At 38.7% G+C, this 21,097-nt stretch overlaps 1 long non-coding RNA gene across 1 annotated transcript in view; it reads left to right on the forward strand.

Annotated features, from left to right (window-relative positions):
- LOC134758295 (uncharacterized) overlaps positions 1–21,097 on the forward strand; it is a 248,605-nt gene that overhangs the window by 63,804 nt on the left and 163,704 nt on the right. The window contains exon 2 of the long non-coding RNA XR_010133329.1: positions 12,915–12,973. This is a non-coding gene — a long non-coding RNA (uncharacterized lncRNA). The remainder of the gene's footprint in view (positions 1–12,914; positions 12,974–21,097) is intronic.

Raw genomic sequence — 21,097 nt, forward strand, 5'->3', positions numbered from 1 at the left:
GCGCCCCTCCCCCAGCCTCGCTGCCACCTTGCAGTTTGATCTGAGACTGCTGTGCTAGCAATCAGCGAGACTCCGTGGGCGTAGGACCCTGCGAGCCAGGTGCCGGATATAATCTCGTGGTGCGCCGTTTTTTAAGCCCGTCGGAAAAGCGCAGTATTGGGGTGGGAGTGACCCGATTTTCCAGGTGCCGTCCACCACCCCGTTCTTTGAGTTGGAAAGGTAACTCCCTGACCACTTGCACTTCCCAAGTGAGGCAATGCCTCGCCCTTCTTCGGCTCACGCACGGTGCGCGCACCCACTGACCTGCGCCCACTGTCTGGCACTCCCTGGTGAGATGAACCAGGTACCTCAGATGGAAATGCAGAAATCACCCGTCTTCTGCATCGCTCATGCTCAGAGCTGTAGACCAGAGCTGTTCCTATTCGGCCATCTTGGCTCCTCCCGAGAAATTTCTTATCTATCTAATTCTGTCTTGGCATCTTCGTGTTGCTTCTTGGAGGACCTGCAGTGTTGATACTGAAAGTGGTTTGAGAAGGGAGGCAGTGAGATGGAGATTGGGGGCTGCATTACTCACTCACTGCTTAGCCAGCAAAGAGGCCTCTGTTCTGAGGGGTATGTGCATCAGGGAAACTCCCCAGCACAGACAGATTTACCAATTGCTAAATATGTCCTTTGTGGTGATGTGAAGGGGCACACCCTTGTGTGTGCAATGATGCAGATATTGGAAAGGGATTTAGCTAAAAAATACAAAAACAGAGGAGGTGTGGGTTATTACTACGTCCTGGATGTCTATGGAGGGATAATGAGAACTGCTGGGGGAGCAGCAGCATACTACAGTTCTGTGATTAGGTTTCAGTTTTATAGTGAGCCTATGCACTGTGAACTTCACCAGTGTTGTGCAGGCTCCTCCCTGCCTTAGGCAATATAGGATGGCTAGAGGAAGCTGGGATTAGGTATTACTTTTCTCTCAGGTGGGCTAGGCTCTGATAAAACAACAGCAGGTTAGGCTCTGGTGGAAAGTTTCTCCTGAGGGCAGTTCTTCTTAAGAACAGAATGCTCTTCTGTTTTTCTAAATGGTTCCCTTTCCTCTCCCTCTGTTGGAATCATGAGGGAATATTTCTCTGGTATTCACTGTGAGGATTTGGTAGAGCTCCTGAAGATAAAAGTCACAAAAGTGAGGGGACATCTCTATGTTTTGGTCCGCCTGGCATTTTTAACTCTTAGACTTGCCTACCAGGACGATTTGTCAATTAAAGTTTAGGTTTTCCTGCCTTACTGGTGCTGCTTCCAAAAAATGGTTTATGCTCTGTCAAGCTGCGATTCTCTGTATCCTGCTGTCTGTCTCTCCAGTTTGGGGAAGAGCAGTTTGCCCTGTGAGCTCACTTTTTCTGATGGCTCTAAAGATTATTAACCTTTTCAGTTTGTTCACGTTTTACTTTGGTCAGGATGGAGTAGTAACACCTCAGCCCCTTGCATCCTGGACCAGATCCTGGAAATTTGGAACTGGATTTTGAGAGTGCTTAACCAGGTGGATTGAAACACAAGCCTGGGTGAGCAAAAATGCATTGACTGAGAGCACTCTCACAATATAGGATTGAACTCTTTGGCAAGGACCCCGAAGTATGTGGCAAATCATCTGTATTAGTTTGTTTTCATGTTGCTGATAAAGACATACTTGAGACTGGGTAATTTATAAAGAAAAAGAGGTTTAGTGAACTCAATTCCACATGGTTGGGGAGTACTCACAATCATGGCAGAAGGTAAAAGGACATCTTACATGATGAAAGGCAGGGAGAGCATTAGAGCCAAGTGAAAAGGGTTTCCCTTATAAAACCATCAGTTCTCAAGAGACTTATTCACTCCCAGGAGAACAGTATGCAGGAAAGAGTCTCTATGATTCAATTATCTCCCACCAGGTCTCTCCCACAACACTTGGGATTTATGGGAGCTACAATTCAAAATGAGATTTGGGTGGGGAGGTAGTGGAAACACATCAGCATCTGCTAGAGTTGAACTGAGAAGCCAGGATAAAATGATGCCCCATGCTGAACAAAGCAGGGTTCCTGAAGGATAAATATTCTGAAAGAAATTGTCCAACAATGATAGACTGGATTAAGAAAATGTGGCACATATACACCATGGAATACTATGCAGCCATAAAAAATGATGAGTTCATGTCCTTTGTAGGGACATGGATGAAATTGGAAATCATCATTCTCAGTAAACTATCGCAAGAACAAAAAACCAAACACCGCATATTCTCACTTATAGGTGGGAATTGAACAATGAGATCACATGGACACAGGAAGGGGAATATTGCACTCTGGGGACTGTGGTGGGGTGGGGGGAGGGGGGAGGGATAGCATTGGGAGATATACCTAATGCTAGATGACGAGTTAGTGGGTGCAGCGCACCAGCATGGCGCATCTATACATATGTGGCTAACCTGCGCAATGTGCACATGTACCCTAAAACTTAAAGTATAATAAAAAAAAAAAAAAGAAATTGTCATAGTGGAATGATGAGGTCACATAAATCTAGATGAATCACAAGAAGATCCTCATGGAGATCCTGGAATACACTCCACTCCTCAAGGCCACAAGCTGTACTTGTGAGAGAGGCAGTGACATTTCTAAGTATTTTAGTGGTGACTGTTGTCTTTCTGTCAGAGCAGACAGTAGAAAAGCTGTCATGGAACTGAGCTTTTTAATATCCATGGAGATATAGGGGCCACACAGTTATACAGGCCCCGTAACAGCACTTTCAAGAGGAAGTGGGCTTTTGACCCTAGTAAGCTACTACTTGTTACAACTACAAACATCTGGCTTTAATAATTTAGGGCAGAATCATTTTCGGTTGTTCAGCCGAGGTGATGTGTGCTTTGAGCACACCCCTCTCTGAATGAGCTCTCACTCTGTGTGTTTGGACACATCTGGCACTTCCGCTGCCACAACCCACGCAAGCAACAATATAACTGCTTGTTTTGCTTGTTTTGCTTGTTTACTTGTCTCTTCCTACCATTAGATGGAAGAGAGAAATCAATATGCTTGTTTTTTTTTTTTTGGACGGAGTTTTGGTCTTGTCGCCCAGTCTGGAGTGCAATGGCACAATCTTGGCTCACTGCAACCTCCACCTCCCAGGTTCAAGCGATTCTCCTGCCTCAGCCTCCTGAGTGGCTGGGATTACAGGCACCCGCCACCATGCCCAGCTAATTTTTGTATTTTTAGTAGAGAGGGGGTTTCACCATGTTAGCCAGGCTGATCTCAAAGTCCTGACCTCAGGCCATCAACCCGCTTCGGCCTCCCAAAGTCCTGGGATTACAGGCATGAGCCACCACACCCAGCCCAACTTGCTTTTTAATCTGTATTTTGAAAATGTTTCTTGTATCCTGTCCCATCAAGAAGCATTCTCTCAAATTTGATGCTAACTTTCATCTTATCGAAAACGAAACTGAATGAAGTTTAGCCTCTTTAGGGTTGTGTCCTCAAAGCGCTAAGTAATATAAATATTTGATAGATTCTGATGAATTTATTTGTAAAAAAAACAAAAACAAAAAAACGAATCAAAACTTCCCAGTCCATCTCTAAAGCTCTGTTCCTCCAGCCTTTGACAAGGCCTTCTCAAATGTTTACTCAAATGACAGAATAATTGCCACTCCTCTTTTCTTTCTGTGGTGCAAATGATACCACATATGGACCCATTACTAAGAGAAGAGCATCACATTTAATGACCTTCAATTAAATATCAGGTGTGATGCCAGGCTCTTTCCAAACATCGCTGTTGGATAAATAATATACCATCATTTTCAAATAAGGCTAGGTTAAATTCAAGGATTCCAGCATTGATCAAGGGAAAAACAAGGATATGAGAGGCACTAACATTGCTTTGTTGGGCTGTGCTTGCATAGAGTTGCATGAAAGAGTCCCTTCCACCAAGAGATCTTCCAGAGGCAATGGCACAAAGCCACACCCAGAAGCAAAATAGAGAAAAGTATCTCTTTAGGAAAAGGAGAAAATCATAGAGGGAGCTCACCTAAGTGATATTCTTGTCTCAGCAGCTACTGCGGAATCTCTGAGTGAAAGAGCTATAAAAAGAGGCAGCAATTGAGGGTTTAGCTACAAAGGTCATCTGCTTATCTGTAATTAGCAGATGTTGAGTGTGGTTTTGCAGGGCATGCAAACTAGGTAGGCTCTAAATGGCTAAAAATATGATTATTTGAACTATATTTAAAGAAACTGGGTGTGTACAAATTTTAGTTTTAACATCAGTAGGCTTTAGCTAATTGTCGTAGCTTGCTGTGAAGATGTAAACAATATCGGGATAGTTTGGGGCTAATACACTGGGGCCATCGCTACTGGCTTATTTCTGTAACAGACTGAAAATGGCTTGTCTCATATGATGCAGCAGAGAGAAGGTAAAACTGGAACATGAACCCACACTAACATTTATCATTCCATCAGATGAATGTTATATATGCCATTCCTTACAAGAGTGCCTTTTCCTGGCGTAAAAATTTTTGCATTCTCAAGCATTAAAGAGAAAACTTTATCTCCAAAGTGTCATAAAGAAAGACAGTAAAACAAATGTTCGAAGAGTAGCCACTCTTCTTGTTCTCTTTCATTAGAATCCTGAACTGATAACAGGATTTGAGAGAGAGATTATTTAAAAAAAAACAAAAACAAAAACAGAGGCAGTGCATATAAGAAAGTAGAGAGAAAAGGGCTGTGCATATGTGCGTGGGCAGATGTGAGAGATAAAGAGAGAGATAGAGGGGTAAAGAGAGAGCAAATTGGCATGTTTACATTCTTTAGATCTTTAACTTCTTTGAGAATGTTACTTTTCCCATTGTCTTCCAGCTTTGCTGAGGTATGGTTGACAAATACAAATTATGTATATTGAAGGTATACAACATAAGGATATATGTACACATTGTGAAATGATTACCACATCAAGCTAATTAATATACCAATCAGCTCACATAGTTTTTTTGTTGTTGTTAGAATATTCAAGTTCTATTCTCTTAGCTTGCAACTATACATTATTAACTAAAACCACCATGCTGTATATTAGAATTCAACAACTTATTCACTTTATAACTGAACGTTTGTACCCTTTGTGCCTCTTTCCACTGCTTCAGTGAGATTTTGAATTAGTTGAAGTCAGCCATTTGGGAGACATCAATGATATATCTTTTTGAATTAAAAGACTGATGTTGTGACAAGACATATGCAGTAAAATATTTTATTAGAAACCTATATTAAGGGAGTTTCGTGATAATAAATTGTTAGGATTTATTCTTGCTCCTGGCCAACGTGAAAGCAGGTGACCCCTTTAGTGCAAGGTTTATTTAACATTCACCCTTCCAAGGAAGGTTTAGCCTTATTGGGATGTCACGTTTAGGAGTTCTCCTGTTAGGATGCCTACTGTATACTGGACTTGGGCTTTATTTCCTGTCTCCCTGGATGGCATCTAAATGCAAGTTCAAGGTCACCATGGTATTTCAGACATGCTCAGGAACTTTGGCACTTTGTGTCCTCGGGGTGACCACCTTCTTCACCTGATCTGGGGACTCTGGGGCTTTTTAACTCCTAAGTTCAGAACTCTTTCCTCTAATTGAACTAGTAAAGCTTTTTTTCTTCACCCCCTCCCCACCCTGATTAACAATGTAGATGCTTTTCTTTTCCCTTGATTGAAATGTGATTCAGGAAGAGTTGAAGTTTTTCTACTCCATTTGGATGATTTTCATCCCTTTGAAGCTTCTTTAAGAAAATAAATTGCATGAAATGTTTGGCATTAAAGTATTCCTTATTAAGAAGAAAGGCAGGAAGAAATGGAAGAAGAAAAAAAACCCATTCCTTTATATTATAATACAAATGCATATTCATATTCTGAATTTTAAAATTAACATTATAATAAAACTGTTTTTATCTTTAGGAATATCATGAGCACCACTGTCAATAATATTCTACCCTAGAACAGATCCATGCATATATCCAACTTTGAAAAAAATACATGTCCCATTCTCTTATAGGTGAGAAAATTAGAAGTCACTTGGGAGCTTTGTTTTTGTTTTTAGCTATAGCTTCTCAAAACCCTCTTCCCAAAGAATCTGATTCTGTACTGCTGGTTTGGATCTTAGCAAACACATTAAAAAAAACTCTTCAAGTGATTTGGGGAGTTAGGTTTTTGATATGCTGAATTACTCTAGGTTTCTTTTGATGTTGATCACTATGAACTCAGAGAAAGATGGTGACTTGCCTAAACTCACAACAGAGCTAGAGAGTGAAAGATTCCAGATTAGAACTCAGACTCCTGCCCTCCAAAGCAGCACTGAAAATTCAGTCGTATCGAAACCATAAAATTTACTCTTTCTCTGTATAGTCACCAGTCTAAGCACTGCTCATTAGGCAGAAGATATTTGTTTGAACAGTGTCTTGCTTCATTGACATAGAATTGCAAAAAGAAGCCTGACAGATTCCCCAAGTCTTGTGCAACAATAAAAAATACATGCAAAAGCAGATTTAATTCCCTGACCTCCTAAACACATGCCCTCCATCCTCCACTCCAGAGAAAAAATAATTTCCATTTAAAAGGTGTTTTGACATTGATTAGTTGAGACTAAAGTCCCACATAACTCAACTGCTTGAAAATAAAGTCATAGCTAATGACTCTTCCTGGCTTCAGCCAAAGAAACATTGAGCAGCATCTAAAGAAACATCTGTCTTTTCATATGTATGAACAGTTTTTGTTGTAAATCCTATAGGATTCTTGATACTCATTATGAAAGAAAATCCGTATGATCATTTTAAAGACCATCTGCTCAGGGTTTAGGATCATCACCTCGCTGGGCTTCCTGAAGCACTGTGTCCAAAAGGAAATAACAAACATGCTGTAAAAATTCATACAACTGTTTTTTTCTTCAGCACCCAGCCTCCCCGATTAACAATGTAGATGCTTTTCTTTTCCCTTGATTGAAGAGTGATTCAGGAAGACCTGAAGTTTTTCTACTCCGTTTGGGTGATTTTCCTTTCTTTGAAGTAACGCTACCTTAGAGCTAGAAACAATTTTTAGAGATCTAAAGCTCTGGCTATCAACAGTGGGAAATTTATTTTTATCAACTCTTTTTTCTTCCCATTTGATATATGACTGGGCTCTTAAAAGTATCAGTTGAATCAGCTGAATACCAGGCAAAGGAATATGTGTGGAGTCATCAGCACCTTGTGATTAATACAAATGTGGCTCAGGAAAACACAGAAACACGCAGAGCGAGAGAGCAAGAGTGAGAGCCAGAGAGAGAGTGAGAGCCAGAGAGTGAGAGCCAGAGCCAGAGCGAGAGCCAGAGAGAGAGAGACAGAGAGAGAGAGAGAATACAGTTGGTATTATTTGAGTTTTGAAACCACGGGGACATCAAAGTCTTTCTTGATGTGCTGCAAAATGTTACTAAAACAGTTACATCTTACACTCTGTTCTTAGAATAATGTCACATGGAAAACTTTGCAACTTTTAAGATACAAAGATGCTACTGGAGAAACATATTGAAAACTCAGAAAGCAGTATGAGAAGGGGGTTGAAGTGACCTCTTCCTCTGTGTAAAAAAGGTGTCTGATGAAGTAAACCAGGGAAAATCTATTTTTCCCCTACATCCTACTTAAGATGTGTTCTCCAATTGATTTGTCAATGCTACAAACTCACCATTCTCTTGTCAAATGCCAGCAAGCATGGGAATATCATCTTTCAGGTGAGAAGCCAGGCACAGAATTTTCCTATTGCGGAGGCATACACACATCCCACGCCTTTCCTGTGCACTCTTTTTCTTTTTCTTTTTAATGTGTTGTGCCAAAACCCCAATCCCTCCAAGATATAAGCTCAAAACTAGAATAATGAAGTAGGATATATCCTTACTATAAACACGAGCTTGAGATGTCCATATATGTTACAAATTAAAAATACCAATCTCCAGGACGGATTAACTGTGGGATCTCAGGTAAGTTGATTATCTATTCTGAGTCTCAGTTTCCAAAAGAGAATACAAAGCCCATAGCACAGCCCTGGGGCCCAAATGAGCCCAAAAGTGTGTCACAAATATTGGGTACATATATTATAACACTTACCCTAAGAACCGAAATTTCTATGCTGCATTATTTTTCTTGTGTATGATTTTGTTCTCCCAAGATTTTTAAACTTCTCCAAGCAAGGGATAAAGTTTATGCTTTCTTTATATTTTATGAGAGTACAGTGTTGAGCCAGAAACATACTAGTGGTAAGTTAGCATTGTTGATTGTTGGGTTCATTCAACTGACTGAATAGCCAAAATAACAACATTTACTCTATCTTGACTTGAATTTTCTTGTTGCATATTAGTTTGTTTTGTAAGAATGGTTATGTATATTCCTTACCCCCCAAAAATAATTCCAATCAAGCAAAGCTTGACATTGACAGGTTCTGTTGTTCAGCTTCTGCTTTAAGCACTAATAAAGGCTAAAATGACCACGTCTTCAGTCACGCTGTAGAAAATAGAGGGGATCATTGTGCTCATAGAGGAGCTCTGACTGGTAAGACTGCACTTGCATTGCTCTATAAGTTAGTCAAATCAGTTCCCTTTGAGCATGAATTATGTTTTTGCAAAATGGTATTAATCATTTATGTTCTGCATGTTCTATAGATGGCTATTAAGTGTTTGTCAAAAGATGAATTAATAAACAATAGACAAATATGAAGCTAATTCTTTGATGGTGTATGGGCATTCATGGAGAATGTGATACTAGCTCCATGAAATACTACTTTTTAAAGCAATTTATTAGGAATTGGTAGTTCACATTCTAGCTATTCTAGATCAAAGCCTGTATTTAGAATCTTTATTCCTACAGGTTCAAACAAGGACAATAGCTATAAGACAGCTTTTTTTTCCTCCTACATTATTGATATATATTGGGATGTACCATGTTTTAGGAGGAAGAACAACAAGCATAGCTTTTGAAATTAGAAATCTACAGAGGAATTTAATTCTCCTATTTGTAGTTGTGCCTCCTTGGGTCAGCGTTTGCCTTATCTGAGTTTCCTCAACAACCGAATAAATAATAATACCTGCAATATCTGCTATAATGACACAGATTTATTTCAAAAAAAAATAATGCCACCATTACTATCATAACACACAGAATATGGAAAAATTTCAGGGAGAGGCTCAGAATAGGAAACCTGAATTAGTTTAAAAGAAAACCTAGGGACAGTGGTTATATATCCTATAATGTCCTCTGATATTTTGACTAGCTGACTTTATTAAGATACCTGTTTCTACCACCTAGAGATGGACGTGAGGGCAGGCACCATCACATCTAATAAGTTTGTGTCTCTTCAATTTATGGGTTGCTCCATTGATGAGTGATTGTCCCCGCTAAACCTCACCTGGGAGAAATAATAGAGCCTTTTGGAAGGACCAGGATATCTAAACAAAACAGTCTTATAGAAGTACATAGACAGAGCAAGAATCGCAGATCAGAGATAAAATATAACAGGAAGTCCTGAGACAACGAATACTCATTTCCCAAAACATCAGAATAATGATAACCTCTGGGGAAAGAGAGAAGAATAAAACTGTGAATGGGCTCGCAGAGCCCTTGAAGATACTAGCTTAATCTAGTTCTTAACCTGAGTTTTGATTACACACACTTTATGATTATTTGTAATTTGCCCATGCATAAATTATATATTTTTCAAATGTACACTTAACATTAAATTTATTTATGACATAAAGAAGTATACAGAATGAAATACTGCAAATCCAGGATCTAAAGTGGGATTAATGGCAAACAATTACCTAGCTAAAGCTATGAACTGACTCCAGAATAAAATATACTGAGCCATCTGGTAGTTGAGTTAGTGTTTGAGGCTGCCTGAAAAAACAGCACAGACCAAGTCTGGATCAATTTAATTGATTAACATATTTATGTTATCAGAAACTGGCAAATAAAACACTAAAGGATTCATTTGGTCACTATTTAGGAACTTGGACTGAATAACAATTCTTAATAAAATGTATTTCAGTAAATAGCTGTTAATATGTAAATATAGGAATTTATTGTAGGTATTCTATTTTACTACAATGGCATTCTTTGACATTTAGGCTTTGCTCACACCCAGACTTAGAGACTACTTCTGAGATTAATTCTGGCAGTAGGCAATCAAGCTGACTTTTATCTAGTGAGAGATTGACAACACAAATGGCCAACAGCCAGATGGTATTTAACCATAGAACTCTGACCCCTAATTCCTTGCAGCAACCAGCTCTGGGAGCCAAACAGCAACCTTATAGAAATTGGCTCAAAAAATAAGAACTTGGTCAGGGACTGCCAGCTGCCCTAATTTTTGTTCCTATTTCCAACTCAGGACCAACCAGAGGAAGGCAAATGCACTCCCCAAACCAATCACATGCTTCTAGTTGACATTCAACTTTCCCAACCTTCAATTGAATGTACCAGAAGTCTTCCCATGTTTTCACTGTAAAGCTTCTCCATTACCTTCTGTGCCTTTAAGCCTGTACCAAATACAAGGGACAAGGCTGACTCTCTGATAGAGCAAGTTCTAAATAAACAGTTTGTTCTCATTTGAATTGTCTTCATTTATTTCCCCAGTTATTGCTTTCATTCAATTTTCATTAAAATAACAACAACAACAACAACGACAGCAACAATTGCATTGGAAACCTTTCACCCTGCCCCTATTTCATTCCTAGTTGCAAAAAAGTAACATTAATGGAGAAAAAGTGTGTTTAATTATCATATCCATTCTTCTGAATACTGAGCAAGAAGTAACCAAGATTATTATAAATATAGTGTAACAATAGGGAAAATGATATGGAGTCATTTTTTTTAAATTTAAACATAAATGCATAAATGAGTATTGCGCACGCACACACACACACACACACACACACACACAGAGTGGGCCAATTCAAAAGAGAAACATGGAAAAATAAGAAATGGTAGTTTTGCTTGGTGATTGGATTGTGGATGGCATTTTATATTTTTTATTCTTGTTTCAATATTCTTTAGTGAAATTGTTCTGAAAAATGAAGCAGCATCTCTTGCTTAAACGAATTAAACAGGTGTTCCAGGTCTGTTCTCTGACAGAAGCTTTTGCACCTACAAATCTTACCTAATTATGACTTCTAAATGATTCCCTGAGTGTACTTTACACACTGTAAACTTCTCTGCAAATGTAAAAGATGATTATTATTCTATAAGAACTATTTAAATACAGAAATACCTGAATTTGTGTGCCTAAAATGTACACTGGCTGAGATCCCCTGGTTTTGGAAATTAAAGTCTAGTATGTCTGTGATAATGTAGCCAATACATCCTCTGATGTACCATTTTTGCCACAAAGATGGTCCAGGATGGGATAACAGAATAAAGCTAAGCTGGGGATACACATGATCTGATGGAAACAAATTGCATCAAGATGGGCTGTTAGTATGACCAAAAAAAAAAAACATGTAAAATGCCTATAAAGTACAATATATTCAGTACATAGAGGCAAATCTTAAGGTGATGGAAAGAACCAGGAGTCAAGAGACCTGAAATAATTGTGCAACCCTGTAACAAGGAGTGGGGCTGACTCGGATGGTTCATCTGCTTTTGGGTTCTCTATTTCCTAATAGTTAAGATAAGGATTTGAGATGTAGTATTTCAGGAGGCCATTTCAGATCTGGCATTTTATTCTAGTAGGGCTCTGTATATTGCATTAGATTTCATATTATTTCTATTTGGCCTTGTAGCACACCATTAATCCTCAATTGTATTGCTATATTGGGAGGAGGAGAGAATCATCAAATCAGAAAAAAAGCTAAGAAAGTTAGGTGATGGGAAAGAAAGAAAAACCTAATTTGTCTGTTACAGTTCATTTCACATGTAGAGGGAGTTAAGATGGGAAAAGTATATCTCAGAAGGTAATTACATATTGCCTGCAATCAATAGAACACACTGGGGAGAGAAAAGCTACTTGTATTACACTTAGAATTAGGGGCTTCATGTTGTTGCTTGAGTTATTCTTGGTCACAGCAGCTGAAGCAACACTTATAAAGCCTGAAGCCTACTCCAAAACTTTCCAACTCAAGCTCTGTCCTGTCTCCAAATCCGTGTCTCCCCATATGAAAAAGCATACACTTTGGGCCATTCTCAGATATTGCGATCAGTCGTGAAGTGTGACTGGAATCATTTACCACTATTAATGTTTAATTATTTGAGAGTATTGAATCATGAATTTGAAATAGATAACTCAGTGAGGTTGCTGTTGATAATTCCACTTTTACCTTCTTGCACGATGCAATTCTTCTTGAATCAGCAAGAATGCGATGGAATTAGATTTATTGCACTTACAGCTGTGCTTATCACTCATCATTTCCTTGGTCATTTTATGGTCATGTGACCTGTGTGAGTGTTTCACAGTCAAAATAGCATGCTGCTCATTAGCCTTATTGATGGATCCCTCAACTGCTACAAGTTCAAATAGAACTTGTGCTCTCACTCAGACCTTCTCCTCTACATGTGGTCCTCAAGGCAGTAACATTATCTTATCACTCTTTCCCAAATGCTCAAGCTGGGAACCTCAGAGTTATCTTTAGTTTCTCCATTGTATAGGTCAGGATTCTTGCTTTTAGGTGATATAAACACGATTCAAAAAGGCTTTTGCAAAGAGTGAATTTATTGGTCTGTCTAGCTTGATTACAGCTTCTGACTCAGCCAGACTTAAGGATTCTAATAATATCATCAAGCATTTGCTCTTCTCCTCTCTCTTGCCTCTGATTTTCTCTGGGTTGACTTTGTTCTCAGTCTGTTGTCAAATGGTAGTTCTGGGGTTAATTCATGCTTAAATTTCAAATAGAAAATAACAGATCATTATTTCATTTGTTCCAGAAATTCTATGGCAGTACTGGCTGTGCCTGAGAAACCTCCTGCCACTCAAGCCCAGCAAGGTAAGGTGCTCAGATTGGTCAATCTGGATTCCATCCCTCCCCCATGTGACCATGTGATTGGAGGAGTTATCAGTGTGGGAGAGAAAGTTGCTGCATAGGACAGTGATAGACATAGGGGACATCCGTATTTCTTTCACTCGTTAGCCAATGAACTGACAAGTTGTATGGATTTTATATTTTAAATAACTCTTGCATCATTTTCTCCTTCAAATTCCACTGCTGTTACCTGAGTTCAGGTCCTCATTATCTCTCACCCGGTCAGTTGTATTAGCATGTTAACTGATATGGGTTTGTTCCGTGTCCCCACTCAAATCTCATCTTGAATTGTACTCCCATAATTCCCACATATAGTGGGAGGGATGCGGTGGGAGATAATTTGAATCACGGGGGCGGTTTCCCCCATACTGTTCTCGTGGCAGTGAAGAAGTCTCATGAGAGCTGATGGTTTTAACAGAGGTTTCCGCTTTTGCGTCTTCCTCATTTTCTCTTGCTCCTGCAATGTAAAAAGTATCTTTCGGCCTCCGCCATGATTCTGAGCCCTCTCCCCAAGAGCCATGTAGAACTGCAAGCCCATTTAAACCTCTTTTTCTACCCAGTCTCAGGTGTGTCTTTATCAGCAGCATAAAAACGGACTAATGCATTAACTTTTCTCCTTTTTTCAAGTTCTCTGTAATCCCAACCATTTTCTTAACAACATCCTACCAGTTCTTCTTCATGTCCATTATCCTTGAGCCATATTAATCTACAAAATGTTCCCTGAAATCATCATGATCCCTGATACTTCACATCTTTGCATAGACTGTTCAGCACATTTCTTGTTCATGTGAGGAAACAACTCCTTATACATTAACAAAGACAGATGAAATGCTATCTCCCATCCCACATAGTCCTGGAGTTCCAAGGTTGAAAATTAAGGACTAAAATTATTGGTAAAATTATTTGGCCTCAGAATCAGGAAAATGAGAGAAATGAAAAGTGAGACTTCAACATAGGAAAATTGAACAGAACTGAGGTTCAAGATGCGAGCTTTGAAACTAAGGTGGAATATTAAGAACAGGGTCAATGTTGGAGTACAAGTCAGGGTAGCTCATGGGAACCGTAGGGCTCAAGCCAAACCTATACTGCAGTCATATTTGTCCAGATGGGCTTAGAGAATTAACAGAGGACAGGAAACAAGGCAGGTAAGCCTACTGGCTTCAGCTCTATCACTGTAATTTAACCGATTCCATTCTCAGAAGGAACTTGAACAATTTTTCTTCTTTATTTTCTCACTGGCCTGTGACCCTAGGAAATGGTAGAGTTCCTTTTTACAGTTGCACTTCTTTCATTGTTTTCCTTCTGTCAGGAAGAGAAACGGAATGCATCCAAAGAATGGTTACAAGAAAAATAGGATCTGAAGGGTGAGATGTCTGCTTCGTATATTACCCTAATACATATATTATATTAGGTGTGTGCATATATATAATTATGTATACATTTTACTTATTATTTATTATAATTATTATTTAATAATATATCACATTATATTATTATTTATTAATTTCTATTTATTATTTGAATAATATATTATTATAATTATATATGTATACACACCTAATACAATATATAATTATATATATACACACCTAATATAATATATATATATATATATATATTATATTACCCTAATATAAGAAGCAGCATCTCACCCTTCAGATCCTATTTTTCTTTCAATCATTCTTTGGATTCCCCATAGAATTTACAAGGATCCAATCTAAGGTGCAAAGTGAAGGCAAACCCAAGAATAAAGGCAAATCTGTTGTTCCATCATCAGAGGGCATCAATGTGTGTTAATCAGAAAGAGTTGCTATGTATTTGGTTCCCTGAAGGTGTGACATGAATTCCCTTATTTCAGAAATCTTGAAAATGGGTCTATTTGACTATATTTGGCTACCTGATGATTGTGCAGTGCATCTAGTATGTTTGCCAATGACATACGTTTCTGCCCATTGGTTAAACTTCTTTTCTCACGCTTAAAAGAAACAACTTAGAGTACAATCAAATGAATGTACTTCTCTTATTCCATCTTCCATTGTTCCCTTCTCACTAAGAAACATACTTCCCGGTTTTTAACTTGAGAATGTTTCCTATCCTCCTATCTTGTTGCTGGTGTGCTTCTACCACATTGCCACCTGGCTAAATATTTTTTACCATTCAGGATTCAGAAGGTATTTCTTCCAGAAAGGCTTTTCAAACTGGGTTAAAAAGCATCTTAATGCGGTCTATTACTGCCCTTGATAATTCGTTAAGGTTATGTGTTGATTTCCCCATTTCAGAAACTGCCCAATGAGTTACCCATGGAGTGAGGAACAAATATCTTAGTTATTGTGCACCTTGGTGGCCTATAGGTGCTTGGGCTCATCCAACTGAGAAAAACTGCCTTCTTCCCATTCCTTTCCTGCACAATATCCAATTTAATTCCTCAGAAGTATCTTGTGAGATAGGTTATTAGAGCCATGCCAAAAGCTCAGAGAATGTATGTGATAAACATTATTTTTTTTCTGATATGAAGTCCACTATATATTCTTTCAGAAACACAAAAGAGCAATGTTTCATGGAGCCACTATTTTGGCTTTATATGGAAAGTCACAGTTTTGTTGAGCTTTTTATATTTTAGGGTTTTTTTTATTTGTTTGTTTGCCTTTGGCAAGCCCTTGATTGACACTTTGAGTCAACACGCAAACTTATCTGATGTTCTTAACTAAACTTACCAGCTGCTAATATATTATCTGACAGTAAATTAAACTAATCTAATGCATTCAATGAAAGCAGTCAATAAAAATGTCCACTAGTTTGTATACGTACGCATTTAACTCCTGGTGTGTTAGGCCCAAGAGTCCAGGTTAAAATACCCTGAAAAGTGGAATTTCATATTCATTTATTTGTCTGGGTTGATATTTTGACTGAACCATTGCTGTCATTCTCTTTTCACTACTTTTATTAAGGGTTTATTTTGTTCCAGCCACTGGGCTAGGCATTAAGCAATCATTTCATTGTTTGGTTCTCTTGAGTAGGTGTTTTTATTATGCCCATTTTGTAGGAGAGAAAAAAATTCTTAGAACAATTCAGTTAAAAATGAAAAATAAAGGCTATGAGATGTCTAGGTTAGAATTTTCACAGAGATCTGTCAGTCTTCAGAAGCTACACTCAAAACTAGTAAGCTTCTTAAATTTGACTCAAGTGTAAGTACATAATTATAATTCCATATATTTTTTAAATTGTGCTTTTAACATTTTCTAGACGATTTTACATTCATTATCCCAGTGAATTCTCACTTCAGTTCTTGAGCTGAGCCCTGCAAGTAGGATGAAAAGATTGGGACGAAAGAGGGTCATTCAGTGACTAAGAGGCAGGGCCGGTGCTAGGAGCTGGATTTTCTGACTCATCCCCAGGCTCACTCACTTGACAGCGTCGCTTTAATCAAAGGCAGCATCACTTAAGTACCCTAGCGATCTCCCCAAGTGAATGCTTCTTCATCCTTCAATAAATGCCTTCTGTACTTTCTCCATTTTACTTTATTTAGAAAGAGTATCTTTCTTTAATGCCCATTTTTCACTGCATTAAGGATGGAAAGCAGCTTTACTGTGAAGAGAAACAAAAATTGCCCTGAAATGCAAACTGGAGGCTGAAAAAGTTTCAAACTCTGGTGTAACAGCCACCTCTCTGCACACTCATGGGAATTGTACTGCAAGGTAATGGAGGCTTTAGGGGTTTAGTAGACCTTAATACATACTTTTTTGATGCTGTGAGCACAGTAAGAGTCTTCCAAATCACCTATTAAATGGACAGACAGTAGGTATTTGAGTGAGTTATTAAATCCTAAACATCAAAATATAAAATGATAGATAGTGTTTGTATGAAACCCTGAAATGGTGTCTTTAATAATCATAAAATGCTGATTTGGCTTAAAGTACCCTAATTATGTATTAGTTTTTCAAAAGTGATTATATATGTGTGTGTATATGTGTGTATATGTGTGTATTTCAATGTAAAGATGTGTTTTGAATTATAAATATATAAATACATTTCAGTGTTATAAATATAATATATTTCAGACTGAAAATGTCAAAATCAGACCATGCTTTCATAAAGAAAGATAGGTAGAAAGTAGAATCATTTTTTTTGGTGAATCATAAACAAAAAAGTCCTTAAAGGTCTGGTCAAATTTAAAGACCCAGAGAACAAAGCACTGAAGTACTTCTGTTCCCCAGGATGCTGTGAAGAGAAATAAATGAACATGTATTTAGCAAAGCTCTGAGCAAAGGCATTTAAAAAAGATAATTCAATTTAAGTCTTATTACCATTCCATGAGACAGCATTATCTCATTTTATGGATGTAGAAGTTAAAGCTCAGAGAGGTTAAACACATATTATGGTCACATGGCTAGAAGGCAAATTCTCATCGGCTTTACGATGTCATACTCTTTGTGTGGTAGTCATTTGGTTTTTCTTTAACTAAGAAAAGAAATTAAACACATACACACACAACACACATACACACACACACACGCACACATTTGTAAACTCAGCTATATTTAAAACAAAAACACATACTATTGCAGGCCAAACAGTATATGTGTATTTACTCCTTATGGACAGCAGCTACATCTGAAGGAGGGCTTGTGTTGCTGGAAACTGACCCCTGCCCCATCTTTAATGGGAGGGAGGTTCCCAAGGAACATGTGTGAAATCCTTGGGACACATGGAACACAATTTGAAAACTGCTAATAATGATGCAAGAGTCTTGTTTTGTTTTTAAGGGGCAAGAATTGGAGATCCAGAAACTCTAAATGACTTGTCTAAGACTACCCTAGAGTCTGATGCACCCCTGAGCCAATGATTTCCATCTATTACACTTAAACCTAATTCATCTAAAATGAGGATTGTCTGTGTTGGCACTCAGCACACAGTGGGAACTTGATAGATACTCACTGAACAGATGAAGCTATGTGAAAATACCTCATCTCTAACTACACTCAATCAATACTGATTTAATTCATTTCTCACCACCATATCAGTTGGCCATATTAATCTTATTTTCTAAAGGAGAGTCTGACACAAGTGATGAAAGGGGCTTATTTATGATCACTGAGCTCTTAAGAGGCTGAACTGGGATTCAATCAGATCCAAATCTAAATCCGGTGCACTTTTGAAAAGCAACCAGCTATTCTCCACAGGTATTGAGAGAACCAAATGGTGTAGAAAATTTGATATAAAAGGCACCTCAAAAAAGCATAATTTATTATATAAATATAAAACATTGTATTTATTTCAGTATCACCTGCTTTTCCCAAAAGGTTTTCACTCTACCCATTCAAGTCGATTATGCAGCTGGGGTTAATGGCAGAATGAAATGATGCAAGACACACTAAGTGGAAGGGGATTATCTCCAAACGTCAAATGTGTATATGCAATGCTGGGATTACAAGTTTGGGCAGCTGCTGAGCATGTCACCTTCCACCAGAGGCATCTTTCTCTCAAAGAGAATGCTGGAGCCTTGGTTTAAGTCCTGAATCTGCTTCTAAACAGCATTACGACTTTAGGCTAATTAAAGGTACTCCATGGGACTCAGTTTCCTCATTCATAAGCTGAGAGTAATAATACGACGCTCATAGGCTTATTACGGGATAAGCAGCAAGGAAAAGATCTCAGCTGGGAGTCAGATGGCTTGGGATGGAACCCAGTAGTCCCACTCATAAACCACTGGCCTTAGGCATGTTACTCAATCTTCCTGTCTTTCATATCAAGTGGGGGTAATAGTGTTAAATAACAGCATTGATAGTCATAGTTCAATATTATGAGAGTTAATACATGGGGAATACTGAGAACCCTCTCAAAACAGAATAAAGCTCAAGAGTGGTTGGCTGTGTGTATTTTAAATGATCTCATTACATACCCTAACATAGAGGTGGTGGTATGCAGAATTGACAGTGCAGTTCACAAAATGCTGCCTTCACCCCTGGCTCATTTCATCTTCACAGCTATCCTACTAGGGCTGTTGTGAAGATGCCTTCTGGGACTGGGGAGCCTCCTCTGTAGAGGCTCATCCCACTGCCTCTGCCAGATGTCAAGAGACCTCAGCTTACATGGACCCTTATCCTGCCTGGCTGCCTGCAGCCACAGTCATGTTGCCAAGGGAGTATAGCAAGAAATGCTCATCCCAACTGCACCCCTGAGCTAAGCCTGAGTCTCACTTCATTCCTGAATCCTACAGCCTTCCTGTCCTGGGGACTGGGCATCAATGCAGACACTGCAAGTATCCCTTTACATCTTCAGTTCAATGTCTTATTTTCTTTTTTTTTTAATTATATTTTAAGTTTTAGGGTACATGTGCACATTGTGCAGGTTAGTTACATATGTATACATGTGCCATGCTGGTGCACTGCACCCACTAACTCGTCATCTAGCATTAGGTATATCTCCCAATGCTATCCCTCCCCCCTCCCGCCACCCCACAACAGTCCCCAGAGTGTGATATTCCCCTTCCTGTTTCCATGTGATCTCATTGTTCAATTCCCACCTATGAGTGAGAGTATGCGGTGTTTGGTTTTTTGTTCTTGCGATAGTTTACTGAGAATGATGATTTCCAATTTCATCCATGTCCCTACAAAGGACATGACTTCATCATTTTTTATGGCTGCATAGTATTCCGTGGTGTATATGTGCCACATTTTCTTAATCCAGTCTATCATTGTTGGACATTTGGGTTGGTTCCAAGTCTTTGCTATTGTGAATAATGCTGCAATAAACATACATGTGCATGTGTCTTTATAGCAGCATGATTTATAGTCCTTTGGGTATATACCCAGTAATGGGATGGCTGGGTCAAATGGTATTTCCAGTTTTAGATCCCTGAGGAATCGCCACACTGACTTCCACAATGGTTGAACTAGTTTACAGTCCCACCAACAGTGTAAAAGTGTTCCTATTTCTCCACATCCTCTCCAGCACCTGTTGTTTCCTGACTTTTTAATGATTGCCATTCTAACTGGTGTGAGATGGTATCTCATTGTGGTTTTGATTCGCATTTCTCTGATGGCCAGTGATGATGAGCATTTTTTCATGTGTCTGTTGGCTGCATAAATGTCTTCTTTTGAGAAGTGTCTGTTCATGTCCTTCACCCACTTTTTGATGGGGTTGTTTGTTTTTTTCTTGTAAATTTGTTTGAGTTCATTGTAGATTCTGGATATTAGCCCTTTGTCAGATGAGTAGGTTGTGAAAATTTTCTCCCATTTTGTAGGTTGCCTGTTCACTCTGATGGTAGTTTCTTTTGCTGTGCAGAAGCTCTTGAGTTTAATTAGATCCCATTTGTCAATTTTGGCTTTTGTTGCCATTGATTTTGGTGTTTTGGACATGAAGTCCTTGCCCATGCCTATGTCCTGAATGGTAATGCCTAGGTTTTCTTCTAGGGTTTTTATGGTTTTAGGTCTAACGTTTAAGTCTTCAATCCATGTTGAATTGATTTTTGTATAAGGTGTAAGGAAGGGATCCAGTTTCAACTTTCTCCATATGGCTAGCCAGTTTTCCCAGCACCATTTATTAAATAGGGAATCCTTTCCCCATTGCTTGTTTTTCTCAGGTTTGTCAAAGATCAGATAGTTGTAGATATGCAGCGTTATTTCTGAGGGCTCTGTTCTGTTCCATTGATCTATATCTCTGTTTTGGTACCAGTACCATGCTGTTTTGGTTACTGTAGCCTTGTAGTATAGTTTGAAGTCAGGTAGCGTGATGCCTCCAGCTTTGTTCTTTTGGCTTAGGATTGCCTTGGCGATGTGGGCTCTTTTTTGGTTCCATATGAACTTTAAAGTAGTTTTTTCCAATTCTGTGAAGAAAGTCATTGGTAGCTTGATGGGGATGGCATTGAATCTGTAAATTACCTTGGGCAGTATGGCCATTTTCACGATATTGATTCTTCCTACCCATGAGCATGGAATGATCTTCCATTTGTTTGTATCCTATTTTATTTCCTTGAGCAGTGGTTTGTAGTTCTCACTGAAGAGGTCCTTCACATCCCTTGTAAGTTGGATTCCTAGGTATTTTATTCTCTTTGAAGCAATTGTGAATGGGAGTTCACTCATGATTTGG

The sequence above is a fragment of the Gorilla gorilla genome, chromosome 3, assembly GCF_029281585.2.
Source record: "Gorilla gorilla gorilla isolate KB3781 chromosome 3, NHGRI_mGorGor1-v2.1_pri, whole genome shotgun sequence".
Lineage (NCBI taxonomy): Eukaryota > Metazoa > Chordata > Mammalia > Primates > Hominidae > Gorilla > Gorilla gorilla.